Source organism: Neopelma chrysocephalum, unplaced genomic scaffold (genome assembly GCF_003984885.1).
Source record: "Neopelma chrysocephalum unplaced genomic scaffold, ASM398488v2 Primary Assembly neopelma1_81, whole genome shotgun sequence".
NCBI lineage: Eukaryota > Metazoa > Chordata > Aves > Passeriformes > Pipridae > Neopelma > Neopelma chrysocephalum.
Genome location: NW_020897743.1, coordinates 5,309,224 through 5,329,292, shown reverse-complemented (window position 1 = coordinate 5,329,292; position 20,069 = coordinate 5,309,224). Strand labels below are relative to the sequence as shown.

The following is a 20,069-nucleotide window of genomic DNA, read 5'->3' as shown; positions in this document are numbered from 1 at the left end:
TGGACCTGCATCTAAAATGGGTTACTGGCTTTAGTGGGCCTACTGAGTTTCATGCAGTTGCTGACCCAAAGTTATTTGCAGGAGCACACCAAGGGAAGGGAATGGATAAAAAGGCATAGGCAACCGACAACTAATTGTGGGAGGGATGGTCTCAAGAGCAAGCAGAGAAACAGGAAAGACTCTGAGTAAATAAAAAAAATAAATTATCTCTCTTGAAATGCACAGATCAGAGCAGAAAATGAAGGTCATGGGCTAAGTCTACAGAGCCCTTAAAATATTACAAGGAATGTTTAACAGATGCTGGATGAAAGTCGTGCAAAACCGAACAATCTCATTCCACAAAGGTATGTTTACACTGTCTTAAAACTGCTACAAGGGGCTTTCTGAGCTTGCTGATGCATGGACAGCCCTCTTGCTTTTCTCTTTCAAAGATATACGCCTCTAGGAGAGAAAGAACTAAAAAAAAAAAATTATTTTGTAATAAAAACAGTCTCTGCAAAGCTCATCTTAAAGGTCAGAAAATGAAGCACACACCAGGATGCATCTTTTATTGCAGTACTTTGGGAATAGCTATTGGCACTATAGCTTAGAGTGCCAGTGTTCAATCTCCAAGTGCTTATGCCCATGTTTTTAGACCCTAATTCCAGCTATTAGAAAGATGGCCAGTGTTAGATGGTGACAAATTAACCCTAAATTTCTAAGACAGCTGTATCTCTTCCTCTTCCTCTTACTACTAGCTCGCCACTAGCACACAGATCAATAACTGCAGAGGGGAAGAGTACCCACAGAAATTCTTATTTTTGGTGCAAACCCTTGGGGACTGATCCAAGATAATCAGCACAGTTCTGTGAGCAGGCACTGGAGGAAGCTCTGGTAGAAAGGTACCAGTGGAGTTTCTGTGAGCTGTTATCGTGTAGGACCAGGTGATTACCCACCCAAAGCTTGGCCTGGCATCACGTGTCACATGCACAGAGTATCTCAACTGGAAGTAACAAGTGGGTTCCCACTGTATGCCTGGATGTCCCTTTGTCAGCCCTGTTCTTTGTATCTCTTTCTGAACCAGCTGAAGTAGAACTTTGCTATATCTTTTACCTTATTTTCTCTGAATTACAAACATTTCATTTAAGAACAATTTTGGAAGCCTGCATTAAAGAGTTCTCTTTGCTAGGTTGGAAGAGTATTGGTTATTCTATACCTTTCTGCCTCTCCTGCTGATATTTCATCTTTCCAAAGGGTTTCTATTCTGTATTGAATATTATGGATTCGACTTAAAAATAGAGCACAACTACTCAGCAGCTCTTAGGTTGCCATCAAGTTTTTTCCTCATTTTTCAGGGAAATGAATGTAATTTGGAGAATTTGAAATAGTTAGGAGTTACAATATATGGCTTGAAAGTGACATATCAAACTCTGTCATTTAACTTTGGCTTGTGAGTTCATTGTGTGGACTGTGAAATCTTGTTTCTTTGGAAAAGCCAGAGCAGTAAAAAAGCAGGATGTGGAGACAGGTCCTTTTATTTCCTGTGCTGCTCTAGTGCCAGTGAGGTCTATTCCCAGCCATTTGCAGTTATTGAACTCAATGCTGCATAAACAGTTCAGAGATTTGCACTAAGTAGTTTGGACTTGATGTTTATGGCAGCAGGCAACAGAGGAACAGAAATAAAGAGGCACTACGTGGAATTTGGAACAGCTATAAAGGGGAAAGGGGTGGAGGCTGCAACTTGTGGCTGCTGGGTGGATGCCCCAAATGTGAAAGAAAGTGTATAAGTGTTAGAAATAATAAATCAAAACATTTCAAACAGAAAAAAGTGGAGTCTCTCATCAATACCTGTTCAGTTACGTAGTATCCCTTGAAATATCTCTTTTCATTTTTCTTTTCTTTACTTGGAACACCTGTAGCACTTGAATTCTAGGACAAAAATGGTAAATTGCTTCAATTTGCAGACTGCTAGCAGTGGTTTTTTATCTTCACTCTAAATACAAGCTCCACCATGTGTTCTGGGTCCCCTCTTTTCCTGATCCTCTGCCTGATGCTCTTCCAGAGCCCTATGTAGATGCTCCTACAGATAAACTCTAGGCCTGAGTAATAATGGGAATCATGCTCTGGAGAATATTTTCTTTGCTTGTTTTTAACATTTAGACCTTTGGGTTTAAGGATTATGCAAAAGATTTCAATTTAATTTGGGGTGGTGTGTCGTGGCCTTGGTCTTCCTGTTCGTATTTCAAAGTCTGAACAAATGGTTCAGTAAATTTTTAATTGGATTTTTTTGGTTTGTTTGTGTTGCTTTGTTGTTGTTGTTTTGTGGGTTTTGGTTTGTTTTGGGGTTTTTTTGTTAAACATACAAGTAAAGATTCATAGAAGTATATATCCCATACCTAACTTATTTTTGGCAAAGTTTGTAGGCAAAAAAAATTATCAGGACATACCTGAATTTGTGAATACTGATTTTCCTCTACTAAACAATTCTGGGAAACCCTGAAATTGTGCTACTGCTTAAAAGAGGGCTGATCCATGTTTGGGAGAGAATTCATCTCCAGTTAGGTTTCCTTAAAAAGCCTTATAAGACATAGGGTAGATGATGCAAGAAGTGTGATCAGAGAGTTGTTAACACTTGTAGGCAAAATGTATTTAATGAGTTTGTAGGTCATGTATAACTGAAGGTACTGAAAGCAAAACTCAGCTAGGGCTCTAGAGTAATTTTATTATTAAAAGCCCAAACAAACAAACAAAAACTCACAAAAAACCCAACCAAAAAGCACAAACCCAAAACAAAACTCTCAGACTATTGGTACATAAATAAAGATCTTCTCTGGGCTCTACTCCTGTGTTTGTCCTGTTTTATGGCTAGTAAGGGTAAAGAGCTCTGATAGACTCATTATTATGAGAATTTCAAAGAGGTTTTTAAGAAACTAAGTGGGACTATATAATGTGCTGAGGACCTGAAGTTCAAGAGGGGAGACAGAAAGACAAGGATGAGTACAGAAAAGAAATGAGTATAGAGTGAGCAAGCTAAAAGAATGATATCTGGGATGCAACCAAAATGTTACAGAATGAATTTGGTGACAGACAAAATACAGCTGAGGATGTCTGTAAGAAGGGCAAAAAAAAGGACTGGAGTTTTCGTTCAGATGGTTTGTGCTGCAGGAATTTCAGTGCCTGCATCTGTGGTTTCCAACATCTGAACTCCCTGAAGGTCCAAGCACATTAGGATGCTGTGACAGTGGCTGATAGCCTTTCTGGAAATCTTGTGATATATATTCTTGTAATTGATACATAATCTATTATTCAGTCCCTAAAGAAGTGTCCTGAGATCAGCTCTGCTTTGAAAGTGTTTAAAAGTTCAGCTATATTTAGAAACCCTTCTAATTGATGCATTTTAAGTACTGCCTCTTCAGCTTCAGCTTGGAAGAAACAAACAGCCTGAAAACACAATATACAAAAGGAGTTCTATAATTATTTCATTAATAGATATAATAGGGTTGTTTGGGTTTATGGTTTTTTTTTCTATAAGTTGAATGTTCCATATTTTTCATTCAGTGTCATGAAAGCTTCTGTTCTCCCATCTGGTTTTCTTTACAGTGAGTAGCTCCTTCAGGCCCTTGATTCAGATGGCATTTGCAACTCTGCTTTACTCACAAGCATGTGGTTGTTCCCATTTGGGGAGGAGACAAAATAGGGAAAAGAGGATTATACAGTTTAGTGTTGTGCTGGATTGGGACCCCAGTGACGGGGTCATATCATAGGCTTCTTGCCTTGGGTTTTCTGGAATGTGTTCTGTGACTTCTAGAAGGAAGTGATTTACATTTCATCTACAATTTCAATCTCTTTGTACATAGCATCTGTACATAGCTGGTAATAGTCTTTGCTGAAGAGAAAATTTACTATCAGGGTTTGGTTTTTAGCCCTGTGTTCAGGAAAAGGGATCTCAAATATGTTGTCTGCAGCTGCAAATGTTTGTTGTGTAAAGCTCATCAACAGAAAATGAAATAAATTCCATACCCTCCTTTTTTTAAAACAAAAGATCTATTTGCACTAAACCTACTTATGCAGTAAATTACAATAAGTTTACATAGGTAAAAGTATAGAGGCTAATCCAAGGGAAAGTATATAATACTATAGTATTTTTCCAAGCAAATACTTTATCTTCAGCACTAATTATGTAGCTACCAGTCTTAATTTATTCCCCTCCTTCTGGTTGCTTTTACAATAAATGAGTTCCTGTTGAGCTTTCTTGAATTGGACATAAGAGATTGAAAGGTAACTACAAAATTATTAAATATTTGTGCAAATCATGAGGTAGATTTGGGATGCTTTCTTAGTGTGAGACAACTGGGGAACACCTGTTTCAAGAGTGAGTTACTTCTAGTGAATCAAAACAGTTGATTTAGGAGTGAGATTACTCCAAGTTTACATCACCAAAAGAGTCACTGACATGTGTCTCAAAACAGTCATGGGCAAATAATCTGTGTTGTGTGCTCAACACTATTTACTGAACACAACAAATTCACATTAACAAGTTTAATTTGTGTTGGTTCTCCTAATGTTAGTCCCCTTTAATTGAGTATCCTGTTCTGTATAATAGAAAATTTAGGGCAGTGACAAGGTGATGGAATTATTGTTCAGTGAGAAAACCATCTTGATTTGCTCCTACTTGATGTTGCTGGTGGTCTCAAAGATTAGTTTTGAATTGGCTTAATATTCAATTCAAAAAGTTATTATTCTGGCAATAATAACTTTAAGGTTCTCTAAGTCTGTGGAAACACATTGCATGGAATACCCTATTATGATGGTGCCCTAAGGGGAAGCAGCTTAAACTACATGTTGTGGGTCTGCGGGGTCATAAAAAAAGGATAAGAAGAACACCTTATTGCTTGTCGAGATCTGCCAGCTCACACTGCTTTCATACTTTGACATAATTAAATCTCAGTTCCTCCCTGCTTCTACAGGCATTTGCCAACATTGGATACTGCTGCAGATGTGCAAGGAGGCAGTTTCAGTAGTTTTCCTGTTTTCATACAGAAATATCTGCCTGTTCTAGAAATGATGGTGCTCTGATTGCATTGCTTTGCACCTTCCAATGTCCACATCCAGAGACACACCAACAGTTATGTTCCCCCACACAGATATAATTTCCTCTGAACATGTTCCAGCCATTGGCACTACTAAGACAGAGGGAGAAAACATGTATTTCTATGAAAAGTAAAATTACACTGCATATGTAATGAAGCTGCAGTGTAGGTAACTTTAATCTGGTGCTCTCTAGAGTCTGATAGCTTGTCTTTGCAACAGGTTAATAATATTCAGAATTGGATATAAATTTTATTCGTAGAGGACTAAAATTCCCATAGCATGATTACTAGCTGAAAATATATTCCCTTTTCCAGATAGTGAAAAAAATCTTATTAACAGGCATGGATTTTTTTTTTAATAGATTACTGTATACTGACACACACATATGTTTTCGTTACCTGGCTTTTTTAAAAACAAGATTTTAAATTACTGTCTTCTACAGTAGAAAATGAAATCAAGTTATTCAGCAATTGTACATTCTAGCCATCAGCTAGATGGCTGTAAATCATAGTGAACTGAGCTCTGCAGCTTTCTTCATTTTAATAGGTCCATGAATTGTTGTTCAGGTTTTGACAATTTCAGCCACCACACTCCAGTTGAAATAATGTGAAAACTAGAAGAATGAAACACACAACACTGGTCAAAACCCTTCTGATCAAATATTTTGTGCAAGCAGACAAATTAGACTTTGCTAACTTAATGCTTGAAAAACTCACTTTGACAACAGCAACAAACAAAAAAAAATTGCAGTCGATGTTCTGGTTCAACATTTCAGAACAAAGCAATTTTTCTGTTTTAATTGGAAAACCAAACTGGTTTAAATTTAGAAATATCACATTAAATATGTCCATTTAAAGAAAAATCAAGATGCTCATTCAGACAGGTGCACTGTCTTTAGGCAAATCCTCTTTGAGACGAGCCTCTTGTGTTGTTGGCTTCCATACCTTACTGTTTTGCTGTTCTGGCAGGAACACTTTAAGCTCCTTACCTAAGTGTTATGCTTGACTTTTAGTACCTTGAACTGTGGTGTGGAGCCAGGACCAAGCTCAGCTCTGCCCAGACAGTGCAAGGCAGAGCTGACCTTTAGGGAGAACTGGTTCTGTGTCCAAAGCACCAGCACTTTTGTCCTGGTCTGGCAGCATTTCCCTGGGCTGTGTCACCACTGCTCACAGCTACAGGTGTTTATGGACCTGTGTCTGTGCAGGGTTTCTTTTTTTAAAAAACAGTTTAGAGCTTTGGATCTCAATGAAGAAATGTGCAATTCATTCTTCTCTGAGATCTTGTCTTGATCCCAGAAGGTGTCAGAATAAAGAACTTTGTGGCTCAGCATCCCGTCTCTGGCAAAAGCTTTGAGGAAATGCCTTGTGGAGAGTGTCAGAACAAAGCCAGCATATGTTGTCTCCTAATACTTCTCATTTCCAGCAATTTTGTTTTAACAAAATTCCTGAGCCTGGTGTAGCTCAGGAGTGTTTCTGTTTACTCATCATCCATTGGTTAACCACCTACAAGGAAGAGGAACAGCTGCTTTTTGTTGTGTACTTCAATATTTGCTGGCTTTGCTTCCTTTGGGGAGGGAGTGAATCATCAGTCCCACTTTCCCTTCTTCCATGCTCATTGTGGATTTGAGAGACTTCTGTCACATCCCCTCCAGTCATCTCTTTGCAGACCCAGGACTTTGTCATTGTGTAGGTGCAGTTACATCAGAGAGGCTGTGGTGAATATGTGGTGGATAAACACAGTGCATTTACAACCATGGAATAAAATCAAATTACATTAATTAAAAAAAAAAGGTAACGTGCATTGGGATGACAGTTACTTGTCTTCAAGAATGAAACACATTGGGTGTTTCTGGATGTAAAATTGTTCAAGTATGCATTAAAATTACAGATGTGGCAGCTTAATGGTACTCAGCATTCTGCTAAATGTGGGTATTTTATCCAGGTATAGTCATGTTAAGCTGTGTCAGTTAGGAAAGCAGTTAGAATTGCCTATATTCGTAGGGAAAAAAAATATAAAGCAATATGTGTTTGTTTAAATTGTTTCTAGGATCTTCTTTGTGCCTTCTTTGCTACACAGTGCAGGAAAAATCGTGTCTGCTCTGTTGCTGCTATATTGAAATAACTTCCTCATCTCTTAGATCTGTTCATCATGTTTGATGGCTTTTCTCTAAGCTCTCTCTCACGTTCTTTTTATTATGAGAGAATCTCAATTTTCATTAAAACAGAACCAAAACCATACAGCCTTCTTGATGACAGAGGGAAGCTGCAAGTGTGCACAACATGCTTCAAAAGGTTTAAAAATAAAAGACTAATGAAAAGTCCAATTAAAGCAAATATCGTGACTTCATGAGTTCTGGCCTAACAAATTTCTGAGCAGCTGGCAATTTTTCAGTTAGACATCCTATATAAACTTAAGATATTACTTTGAATCCTGGCATATAAGGATCTGCAATTTCACAGCTGGAAACTTGAGTAGACTCCAAATGAAACACTTTACAATTAAATCATCCTTCAAGAATCCTTCTTCAGCTTGCAGCCTCTTAGATCATCACTGTGAAGCAAAATCCTGCATTCCTCTTGAAAGAGAAATAAAGATGAGGGAGGAGAGAAAAATTAAGATTCAGCTGTGAAAAGGAATTCAGATAAGTAAATGGGTGGCCTCTTTCTCTTTCCTAATCTTAGTTTAATAAGATACCAACAACATTCAATTAGCATTGATCTATGTAAGATGCTACAAACACATTTGTGTGAGGTCACACTCATTTTAAATATTAGAGGTGGAATTACAGATGGATGCAAGTGGTACAATACATTTATCTCACAAACATTTAGAAAAACATCAAGAAAATATCCCCATCTGCTGTATGATCAGACTAATTTTACTTTACACCAGCCTTCCTGTTAGAACAATCACTTTAGATAAGAAAGGGAGATGTTCATATCCTCTGCTGTCTTTGATTTGCAGCACACATACTCTGCAGGATTTGAGAAGCAGTAAATGAGTTACAAGTAAACACTACCCTGCTCTTCAGGGGATTTGCACTTGAACTATTTAGTTGTTCCATGGATTTTTAGTGAGGCTGATTGATCCAGCAGCAGAAACTGAATAGGAAAACCAGTACCCAGCAGGTTTGAAATTTGTGACATTTAGTTTGTAGCTGATTTGATAAGAAAACTGGATAGGAATTCCATTCTCAAGGAATAATGTCATTTGTTGAATTATAGAAATAAGTATTGGGTTCTATGAATCTTTTAATCCATTTACTCCATATTGATGTAATTGTAGTAACTTAAATGCAGTAGCATTTACATTTTATACACAAATAAGGTGAAGAACAAGTCTCGTGTATCTCTTGTAGCACTAACAAAATCTATTTTTAGACTTTTCCACGAGACCAGTTTTGGCCGTAATTCAAATTCCAGAAACATTTAAAGCTTCACGGAGCTTTAGTGGAGACAAATTAAAGATGTTTTTAATTCATGTCCACATTGAATCCATAAAGGAACTTTATTCTGTTTTCCATGATTAATACACTGCTGTGTAGTGTCTGAGAAAAATACCTTTGAGATTGACCAGTTTAACACATTACTTGCTCTACAGTTAATCATTATGGCACGTTTTCCTCTAATTATAAAAAAAAAAAACAAACAAAACCCAAAAAGACAGGAAGAAGTAGTGAAAAAAAAGACAGCTGCTACATGCACAGTGAACTCTTTGCTGGCACAGGATGACTAAAAGGGGAGGGAGGGATTCCATTTATCATCACACATTTGATTAAGGAATGAGCAGGATCATGTCTTCTGGGTTATGATCTGGCCAGTACATGTATTTTATTTTTCCTATGGCCAGGCTGATCTCCATGTTGTCAACAGTAGCTTATTCTTGCTGTTAATGCTTTTAGAAGTTGAGGAGCCATTCACACACACAAACTCTGCTGTGCAATAAATATATCTACTTGCCACAGGATGCAGCAACTTCTGAATACATGGACTTCCATAGTTCACAAACAAAACTCTGAAAAGATAACCTGTGTTCAGATATGTCCCTATCTCTGTGCTTTATAAAAGTGTGCACTGCACTTAAATAGTGGCCTCTTCTATCTACTGCAGAAATCTCTTTCTCTCTGCTAAAATTCTTGTACACTACTTGGTCATCAGCTGAATCAATTATTTATAAGGAAGGAGGCTATAACCTTTTTCTTTTGGCCTCTATATCTCTAGAGTATTAGACCTACTCACAGAAAGTCACCTCACTTCCCGAGTTCCTCTTTTTGGAAATCAAAGGTCAGGAAAAACCTGCGCACTCGCTCCATCTTGAAGCACATCCCATATTTGTTCCTTTTCTGTGTATTTTTTCCCTCTTCTAATTTTACCCTTTTTTTTCTTGTATTCAAGGGACTTTAAACTCCAACAAGAGATCTTCATGTGTCTTGTTAAGTATGGATCAGTCCATTTGTGAAAATATTAGCAAACAGGTTATCAGTTGCATTGCAGTAGACAGCTAAATGGGTATTATTCTATCTTGGGACCTGTATTACTTCTGAGTAGGAATTTAAGCCAAACATCTTAAATCCCACTTGACAGTAATTTAACAACATGGAATAAAAAAATCCCATTCCTCAAACAACGAACTTGATATTTGGGGGAGAGTGCAAAAAAGGGTGAAGAGAAGAATGGGAGATGTTAAGGCTTCCTAGAATTTTCTCTACATAGTCCAACCTCCCAAACTCAAATATTGCTTTTGGGAACTTCCATTGGGAAAATTTCTTCACACAAAGAGGGAATTCTGATGACAGGAGAGATTCACCACGTGTGAGCTCTGACTGTAAGAACAGACAGCTTCGCTCCTACACTGCCAAAACTGGAAACCCAAAAAATCAGGACAAGCTTCATAAGTGGCAGGTCTTGAACTGACACAGGCATAGGGAGTGTCAGAAAGACATTTTGAGAGGTGATGGGTCTGTGAACAACATTGTAAAGACCAAATTATTATACCAGATGTACCTGGAGGGTGTAACAATGTGAAGTTTTCACAGTGCATGCCATGTTGAATGGGGAGCCCCTTCACTAAACCTGTTTGAGATCAGACAAGAGTTTAAGATAAAAAGGAGACATTAAATCATGTAACACAATTCTTCAACTGGGATACATATCATACAAAAGCATCTAAATTACATATCTCCACCAGGACACAGTGAATAGTGTTCCTTCACCTCCAACTCCTTCTGGAAGAGTGGGAAGGTAAACCAAAGGTGGTTATTTTAAGCTGCTGATTGAACTTTGAGAACACATGAAGTTGATATTGAGGTGCAGGACAAAGGCAGCACAAAATTAATGTCATATGAAATATAAACCTGTTCACTACTTTCCAGTATGGAATACTTGAAATATCCTTCTACTTTTGTGCTAGGCAGCACAAAATAGTTTATTGGCAATGGTCTTATGATGAACTTAGGCACAGACTGGCTGCACAGTGCACATGCAGCAGGTCTTAGTGAAGAGGATTCATTGTTTGTTGAATGCAAGTCTGGTTGGGCCTGTGTGGTTTTTCTCCCTAATTTCATAGGTGGAAACACAGAAGCCTTCAGCCTCCCACTACAGAAAGCTTTATGCAAAGCTAAAGTCCCATAAATTTCAGAAGTTGGTTGTTTGTTAGTAAAATAAAATAGAAAGGAACTTGCCCAGCAGTAGCAGATTAATGAGGTGTGTTGTTCACAGAACCCTCTGTTCTAACGGGAGGATGGAGGGATGACTGTTCTTGCTGTGCCCGCATCTCCTGTGCAAAACAACTTCCTGACTAAATGTCACTGCTGGTAGATTTGTAAATCATCCCATAAAAAATTGATCTCCTGTTCTCTGCCTTAAATATTCTTTTCTTCAGTGATCAGTAGTAGCCCTGAAGTGTCATCAGACAATTTGGTGTTTCCCTCTTGAAAAGTCCTGTTAGAAAGTTACGAATGATAACACCCAAAATTACAAACCCATAGGCTTGGGGGCAACGTCTCGTGTCTTGTTTGTGCTGATAGAGCAAGAAATAAAAAGAAAAATTATCATAAGCCATCTGCTCCTTTATCAACTTTGTCTGCATATTCTGCACAGATATCTATACTTGAGCATGTTTATTCCAGTCTGGCAAATCACAGACACCCTGTTTGTATTAGTTTCTGCAAATAGTAGACACAGATGTCTGAAGCAGAAATTAAAATACGAATTTGTAATTATTTTGGGTCTCCAGTAGTCATCACTGTGAAGCTCCCTGTCCAGTAGAACAGACAGAGCAGAGAAGAAATATTCTGAACGTTCATTGTCTTGTTTTTATTCCCCTTCTTCCAGCTGTGATATTTGCTACCCAGCTGCTATGCACACAGCTTCTTCCTTTGTCAGTGATCTGCAGTTTATGTCTACAATTTCAAAGGAAAAGTGTGAAAAAATGTGTGATTGTTATTTGAAACAGCATAGTTTGAAATAAATATTATACTTTTCACAGCACTGAGGGAAGCTTTTGTTCACAGAGTCCCCAAATATTCATTTGTAAGTAGTCCCAATTTGATCTTTTTCTGTCTGGAGTGCAAAATGGGAGATGAGGTCAATCACCCCATCGGTAAAGCTTTGCTAGTGTAGTTCAGCATCACCAATTTCAAGTGTAAATAAGCAGTATTTTAGGTACTTCAAGAACATAGAGTGAAATGGAGAAAGGCCAAAATAGGTAGGTTTTATTCTAATATTTTTATTAAATAGAAACCTGGCTTATTTTCAACTATATTTAGAACAGTTTTTGATTACAGTGGATTTTTCCTGTCAAGCACTGATGTGTTTGTACAGAAGTACATACAGAAAAGAGAAGTATTGCAGACCTAAAAGATAATGGACAAGAAGGGGATGGAGGAAGTGGAAACCTATGCTGGATGGGCATTTTGTGTCCATACCTACATATGGAAATTTATCTCATATTTTTTGTCAGTTATGGTGCTTATCTTGAAGACACCTCCTATTTTCTGTTTGAAGAGGGCATCCAAAACAAGAAATGATGATTCAGGAAGGGAAGGGTATAAGAAGGTCTAGTGAATCAAAGTGGCAAAGTAACATAGGTAAAAATAAAGCAGCTAGGGTTGAAATTAGTACATGAATAGCTGTTACTCTAATCTTTTGAAGGCTGCCACTGATTAGGAGTCTCTATTATACCCTAAGATTAAAAATCTTTCTATTTGACTCACCTTCCTTTGCCTAGTATCATGTTAAAGGTTTCAGTCATTGGACAGCTCATGTTCTTTTCTTGTATAAAATTAGGCTGGAAGCTATGACCTTTTCATTAAACTTCATATTTAATTTGGTGACTTATTGTGAGCTGGCAGAAAGCACAGTGATAGATTCCTAACATCTTGATCACACTTGGGGACCTCCTTTCATAGCAAAATAACTCCAAATCGCCCTGCGGCATAAAGAAGACTATTTCTTCAAAACATTTCATATGGCTTTTAGATGTTTACTCTTTTGTCAACTGAACAATACATTCATTAGTATTCCAAAAATAACCTTCAGGGCACAAAACTGCATAGTATTCCTTAACCCAGCAATCCATCATTGTTTGTTACTTATCTGACCTGCATTATTTCACCTGCATGTTCTTCAACATGGTCAGCATGTGAGCATCTTTATCTACAGCAATTCATGATGACATTTATGTTTTCAGTCATAATTTTTTTAATACATCTTTAAAGAGTTTCAGATGAGGCTTTGAACTCATATAAAATGAAACAGTTTCTTCAGTATGTATTTGCTTATAAATTTAAAAAAGTAACGGACAGAAAATGAAACATTCACATTAAAGCTCATCAACCGATGGCCTGTATCAATTAAAATATTGAAATGAGCAAATAATTTGCCATTTGCCAAGCTCGCTATATGTATAATTTTGTTTTGCTCACCTGGTTTTGTTGCTTTGGCAACATATGCTCACTGGCTTCTGGTGGGAAAAAAATAGTGGAATAGCTTCTAGTGGAAAAAAATACAAAACAACCCCTTCCCCCTGTAATCCTTTCACAGTTATCACCAGCTCTTTCCCAGTGAGACCCTGACCATGCCAATTTATAGCAAAGGCTGCAGTGTCACAGTAAGTAAGGTAAAACTACACCATATGATGTTGCCAAGCACCTTTCATGAAAGATTTTTGACGGATGCCACAATGCTCAGCATCCTGGAAAGAGGTAAAGGCACTAGATGAGGTTTCTCAGAGAAGCTGTGGATGCCCCATCCCTGGGAATGTTCAAGGCCAGGTCAGATGGGGCTCTGAGCAACCTGGTCTAGAGGAAAGTGTCCCTGCCCTGGGCAGGGGGGTTGGAATGAGATGATCTTTAAGGTCCCTTCCAACTCAAACTGTTTTATGATTTCATGCTCAAGAAAGAAGGCTCCTATGTTTCCCTCAAGGGGCACTACTCCACACATGGAAGTTATCACTGGCATCATCAATCAAAGTGAATTTAAAGGAGTAAAGGGATAAATCCAGACTTGCTAGAGATAAGCCTGGGGGCAGTACAGCAATGTTTGAGGTACAGTGTGCTAGCAAGGTCCTTGGGTCTGCCATCTCAGTGGAGGTAGGGGATGAAGATCCACGTGGCAGCAAAGATCCAAGGGTTATTGAGCTGTTAGAAACTAGAGATACACATGAGAATGGTCACATAGGAATTTAGGGTTTCTCCCTCTCCTCCCCAAAAAGGAAGTGGGATCCACAGCCCAACTGAAGTGCATCTACACCAGGGCACACAGAACAGGGAACGGGTTGTGCAGCAGGAGAACTATGACACAGTTGCCATCAGGAAAACATGGTGGGATGTTCTGCACAACTGGAGAGCTGCAATGAATGGAGGAAAAGAACCTGGGGGTGCTGGTCAGCGGAAGCTGAACATGAGCCAGTGTGTGCCTAGATGGCCAATGGCACCTGGCCTGTACCAGGCACAGCAGGGCCAGGGCAGTGACTGTCCCCCTGTGCTGGGCACTGGTGAGGCTACACCTCAAATCCTGTGCTCAATTTTGGGGCACAGCACACCAAAGCTGCTGAAAAAAAGCACACAGCCCACCTCCTCTTCAGCATCAGTCACTGGGTTACAGACCATGCAGAAACGCACACACATTGTAGTAATTTTCTTGGCAAAAAAAAAATCCCTGTCTATAACAGACAGAAATAAAGAAAAAATACTGTGGGCAAAAAAGATAGACTTTGAGGAGTTGTGATCACACAAACAGAGCATCACTTCTTATCTACCTGTATCATAGGCTCCTGCAATCGTTGTGGGGGCAGGTAGTGAAGGGTTTTAGTGCTCCTGCAATCCTTGTGGGGGCAGGTAGTGAAGGGTTTTAGTGCTCCTCCAGCTTGATCAATGAAGTAGAATGGAAACAACCTTCTTTGAGCTGCTTAAAATCTTTTCTAGGTCCTGTATCTTCAGTAGAGGTAAGTCTGGACCCTTGTTGGGGGAAGAGAGCACATCCCAGAGGTAATATAATCATCCAGCATGTGGAGGAATCCCCATGATGCCAATGCTGGCAGAAATGCCTCCACTTCTTGTGACCTATTTTTCACTTCAACACTGTGACTAATGTAGCTTTGGGCCTGGAAATGCTTGCATACCTTGTGGGTAGAAACATGTACAGTGATTTCACTGATTTCCTTGAAACTATTTTTAAGAGTGAAGTTATTAATGCAATTTGTTGCAAGCTTACAGTTTGGGGGTCTAATTTCACACTATAATGAATAACTAACCTGATTATTTCACCCTCTTCTTCCCTAATGTTTTTTAGAGTTGTGATATTGTGTCAGGTATGAGCTGTTTATACCATACTTGGTGTGCTAATGAAGACTTGATGTTTGCTATTTATACACAATAATTCCCTTTAGCATATTTAATATATAGCAGAATATTCCTTTTAAGGTATGAAGATGTTACTGATGTGCTTCAATAGGGATTCCCACACATCAGCAGTTTTATAGGTCACTGAAAATAAGGACCAAGAGAAAACTTATAATCTACCACACCTACACTCATCCCTCTCTGTGGAAATAAGCCTTTTTAAGTTGTACAGAACATTATTGCCCACCCTGAATCTATTCTGTGACATCAAAGCCCAGAGCATCGCTCTGGAAGTCATGTCAGAACATTGAAACATCAGTCTGAAAAAAAGAAACTTCAAATCATTAACTGCAAAAGCTTACAGAATGTAGTCAGGCTACAGTACGATTTTTAAATTCAGAAAGTAAGCCAGAAAGGGCCTTTTTAAAATTTTTCCTGTTGTTGGGGTCTTCATAGATCCTGCTCTGCAAGCCCCTCTCAAAATAGCCCAGGTCCTCTGCCCAAGAGTGTTTTTGGTGGAAATTTTTCAGTATGTAGACAGAGGATTCCACACTTAGAAACACATTTTCTTTCAGTGCCTTATTTAAATGTGAAGAGGGTATGTAAGGATTTTCTGGGAAACGTAGCACTAGGGAATACAGTTGATCAAGAAATAAAATAGCTCATTATACTTTGGAGGCATGTTAGAAATTAAGTAAAGCTTATTGTTTGCTACCTTCTTCCATTACCTTTTCTTTTAAAGTCTTCTGCTCTAAAAAGTCTGGTCTAATGTGTTCTAACCATGGAAGTTTGGTTTGCTGCACTGCTTTGATCTGGGACACAATTTCATTTTTTTACCTGCTGAGCCTTTTGTGTTTTTTAAACTCTCGTTTGTTGAAGGTTTGATTTAAATGTATGTTTTAGGGAAGGTATCTTAACCCCGGAGTATTTTGTGTTTAACAAGACCCAAAGCAGGGCAAACTGACATATGTCTCTCCTTCAAAGTTCTCTGTGTATCTGGTTGAGATTGTGGCCATCTGTCATTTAGTGCCCGCCAAGTGCCAGCTCTGACCGTGGCACTGGCCCAGCAGCCCTCAGAGCAGTACCTGCTGTGGGCAGCTCTGCAGCCACGTCTGAGGTCAGGGCTGAGATTGTCTGTCGTGAAACACCAGAGGGATGAAATACAGAATCTCTCAGAAAGCCTTTTTTTTTTTGTCTGCACCATCACTAGAGAGAAGCATGGAAGGCCCATGTTCAGGAGGGTCAAAATCCTCATTAAAATATCCTGGGTTTGAACCTGTGGAGCTCTGCCTTGGAGATTCATATGCATGCTCAGACTGTCAGTGCTGGTTATAAGCTGCATATAAATTGTTTTGCTCCTTTTTTAGTCTGCAGACACAGTTCAGTTGTCATCACAAACTTTTACATTCTCTAATAATAAAAAGAGATTGCTTTAACTTGCAGGATAGGTTGTAAAGAGTTTTATCACACAGTATCACAAGGTATGAAGCTCTTGTGATAAGCTTTAGGTGGTTTTCTCACTCAAAACAAATGTCTGTGTATCCCAGAGAGCTCTCTCAGCTGGAGCCAGTAGTAATTTTTTGACAGCTATTTTTCTTTTATAAAATATCTATTTTCCCATTTCACTACTGAAATACCCTTTCCAGAATCCAGACAAATGGGAAGAGTTGAAGGTCATGGCTTAACTAGAGCCTTCTAAAAGCAAATCCAGATTTCAGAAGGATGTCGGGTGGAAAATTATATCTTAGAAAAAAAAAAATTGAGTCAGATTTTAGCTGAAAAATTTCAAAACCAGGTAAATTCGCTGTTAAGATTTTTGGTTCATAATTAATTCTAAAGACGGTAGTTACACTAAAGCCTGGAGTGCTTGAAATCGGTTTAGTGTCTGAGGGTGTTGGAATAACACATTTTGAGTCCCTGATCTGATGTCAGATGCCAGGGACTCAGACACATAATTGACCTAAATGGATGCAAACTAATGTACCTGCATTATTTCATCCTGTGAGATTCTTGCCCTGTAACTTAATGAAGTGTTTCACTTCTGAGTTTTGTCAGCCCATAAACACATAAATGATCATAACCTCATCTGTAGCAAACTGCTACCTCTGATCAGCAGAATTTAATAACAATATCTTCTTCTGGGAATAATGACCATAAAATCTAACTCCTGTGTAGCCTTTTCCAGGGCTAAAACTCCTACCAATTCCTCTCAGGCTTAAAGAACAATTTTCAGCTTATATAGCCAGTATCATTTGATACTCCAAAGTAGGTATTTGTATCCATATCTCCATGGGCACTTTGCAAATTCACAGAAACTTGCCAAGTGCAGTAAGTTGAATTCAAATTAAAATAAATTGCTATGGAAGTGCAGCTTTCAGGTTAGATATAAATAGTCCTGTAGCATTATTAATAGATGTTGAGTTGTCTGGTTTTCAGTTTCCCAATTTGCATTTCTCTCAAAAGTTGGTAAAATGCAGGTGAAGTGCCCTTTTTGAAAGAATGAGGTCTTTGTTCTGTAAAACTGGGCATTTCTGGGGAATAATGCATACTTATCCATCTGTAAGGGTCTGATTCAAAACCTATGAAATTAAGGTCAACCTAGAGATCTGTGTTCTTTTAGGAATTTGTTTGCCTATTTAATCCCTTTATCATTCTGTGAGGTGGAGGGTGGTGACAGGTAGAAATCAGTCTCCTCTTCCCTTTCTTACGTCTTCTTTTCTTTCACTTACTTTTATATCTGTTAATGAGGTTCAACAAAATTTTTAATGGGGTAAAATCTTAAAGACAATGTTTTTCCACCAGTCTTGAAGAACATTATTTAGTGGTTTGAATAAAAGAAAGAGACTTCCATGGGTAGGATAAGAACCGTTGCAGACTGTTCTGCCCAAGCAGTGTTCACATGCTGGTTGGTCAGTTGGCAGAACCCAATTTGGACTGAGCTGCACAGTAGCTGAAAGAAATAAATAGAGGTTTTACAAGTCAAAATGTTTTCTTTTCAGCTAATGCCTCCATCTAGCCATAGGTAAGATGCTTTAGGCAGAGGCCTTTCCATTGAAGGGTATGGGTTAGGACCATTTTCTAGAGAATTTTATTAAGTAACCATTATTTTCTTGTGACTAAAGAAGTTCCAGTATCTAGAAATGTTAAAATGTCAGGAATATCTCTGAATGCTTATGAGATATAAAGGGTCAAATGCATGTTAATCTCATATTGTGGATTAGTACAATTAAATTAAAATCCAGCAAATCAGAACACTTGGATAGAGGAGATAGGCTGGATGATCTAATATGTCATCCTAGTTTATAAATATTATTATAAAACATACCTGCATAAACACAGCACTGAATGAAAAGGAGTTTTTAAGGATAGAGTGCAATGAAGAATGAAGTTAATGTATCACAGATTATCCATAAACACTTTGAGTCAGCTGATTTTTCACCCTTAATGAGTGCAACCCTCATCCTTAATAGTCTGCAATTTTTCATAATGGGAACCTTTTGTATTTTCCCCAAGACCAACTCCTCCACAGCTTGTCACTGTATATTCCGTTCCTGCTGCCATAACAATTGTTCCCTCCATGATGACTGTAGGATGCTATCACATTTTATCAGCTTTTTCTTAACCAAGAAATATGATTTGCTAGTAAAGGTCTCTATTGGAAACAGAGATAGAACTCAGCATCATCAAACACAATAGAATCCTAAGGTGTTCCTGGAAATGTTGACCTTCTTGACTCTGGCCCTCCAAAATTACTTGGATAACTACCTTAAGCCTTAAAGATCCCATGTTTTCATCTTTCCAGGGACCTAGAGCAATCCTGCAGAATTTTTAGCAGCTGGCAATTCAGCAATTTTGTCTCCTCTAATCTCTGACTATAGTGTGTTATCTTTTCCAGTATAGAACAAAATCTGGCTGTTTGTTCTTCAATTACCTCCTTCCCTACACCACCCCCTTGAAAATAACTGTGAATAATTTTAAATACTGATGCTTTATTTACATATATAGTCTCTTTACAAGTAAATAGGACAATAGCAAGATATCTGGTGTGATCATTCAAAGAGCAAAACTACTGCAGTTCACCGTGAAAGAAAATGTTGTGGCATCCTTTGGGCTGGGCTGACAGCAACTCCCACGATCTGCAGCAAGCTGCCATTGTGTCATATTGCACTGATAGGCAGATAATCAAGCAGTGAAAACATCTGATAATCAAATCTGTCTGAAAAATGGCACAAAGGCATATAAACAATGTGTGTGTGGCTTTCCTCAAAAAAAAAAGTCTTGGAACACTTATTTTAGACTGCAAATATTTCTGCATTTTTCACAAAGTGTTTTTCAAAAAGTTTCCACCAGTGCTTGGAAGCAAAATCTGATATTCAAATGTTTGTTTCCTGTGGGTAGATGAAGCTGGTAATTGAAATGTAAACCTTTTGTCACGTAAGACTTTCCAGGTTTTTAGGCAAAAGGCTGTTCCATTATTCCAGGATAATAACCCTGAGGAGAAAACCACAACAGTGTGTCTGAAAATTTGCTAGTTACTTAATGCTTTAAAATGTACCTGGTACTTGAGACTGCCACTATGTTTCTCAGGCTAATTTTTCCTAATAAAAATAAGCCTTGGTGAATGTTAGTAGACTTTAAAACACAGTAAAAAGTGGAGTGAATGTTTAGGGTTTCAGACCTGTTGGCACTGCTGCCTTTGTAACAGAATAATGGCATTCCCACATATGAAGGTTTAAGGTTAAGAGAGCTGTTTATAGTGGTTTTTTCCTGAGTTTTGGCCACTCACTCCTTGCTGATGATTATTTCTGCAATTTTTTTGAGCAGCTTTTAGCGAGCAATTGGATCCAGAAACTGCTATTAAATCAAACTCCTAAACAGATGAGTTTGATGGTGCCAGGTGGTCTGAACTTATGGAGTCTGTGGAATTGCAGCATCCATGACAGCAGCATTTATTCCTGCAGTGAAGGTTCACTCTGTGTTCCCAGCTGCCAATAACTCAGTAAGTGTGGAGCTATCAGGACTTTGGTAGATTTATTCTTCATCTAACTTGCCTGCAACACGTGTGGACATGCCCATCACCAGAAAAACTCTTTAGTGCAACTTTACTGATGTAATCCTAAAAAGAAAATTTTGCTGCTCTAATATTCAGCTGGAAATA

The 20,069-nt window shown here is 38.4% G+C and overlaps 1 protein-coding gene across 4 annotated transcripts in view; it reads left to right on the top strand.

The window, feature by feature from the left end:
- SLITRK4 (SLIT and NTRK like family member 4) overlaps nucleotides 1-20,069 on the top strand; it is a 138,075-nt gene that overhangs the window by 19,295 nt on the left and 98,711 nt on the right. Inside the window, exon 2 of one of the 4 annotated variants that reach the window (XM_027690581.1) lies at nucleotides 226-344. The exons of 2 other annotated variants lie outside the window; for them this stretch is intronic. The gene's annotated coding sequence lies outside the window, so the exon portion shown is untranslated. Of the gene's footprint in view, nucleotides 1-225; nucleotides 345-12,066; nucleotides 12,158-20,069 lie in introns of those variants that run through there. One more of the 4 variants, XM_027690584.1, reaches the window with a different exon arrangement.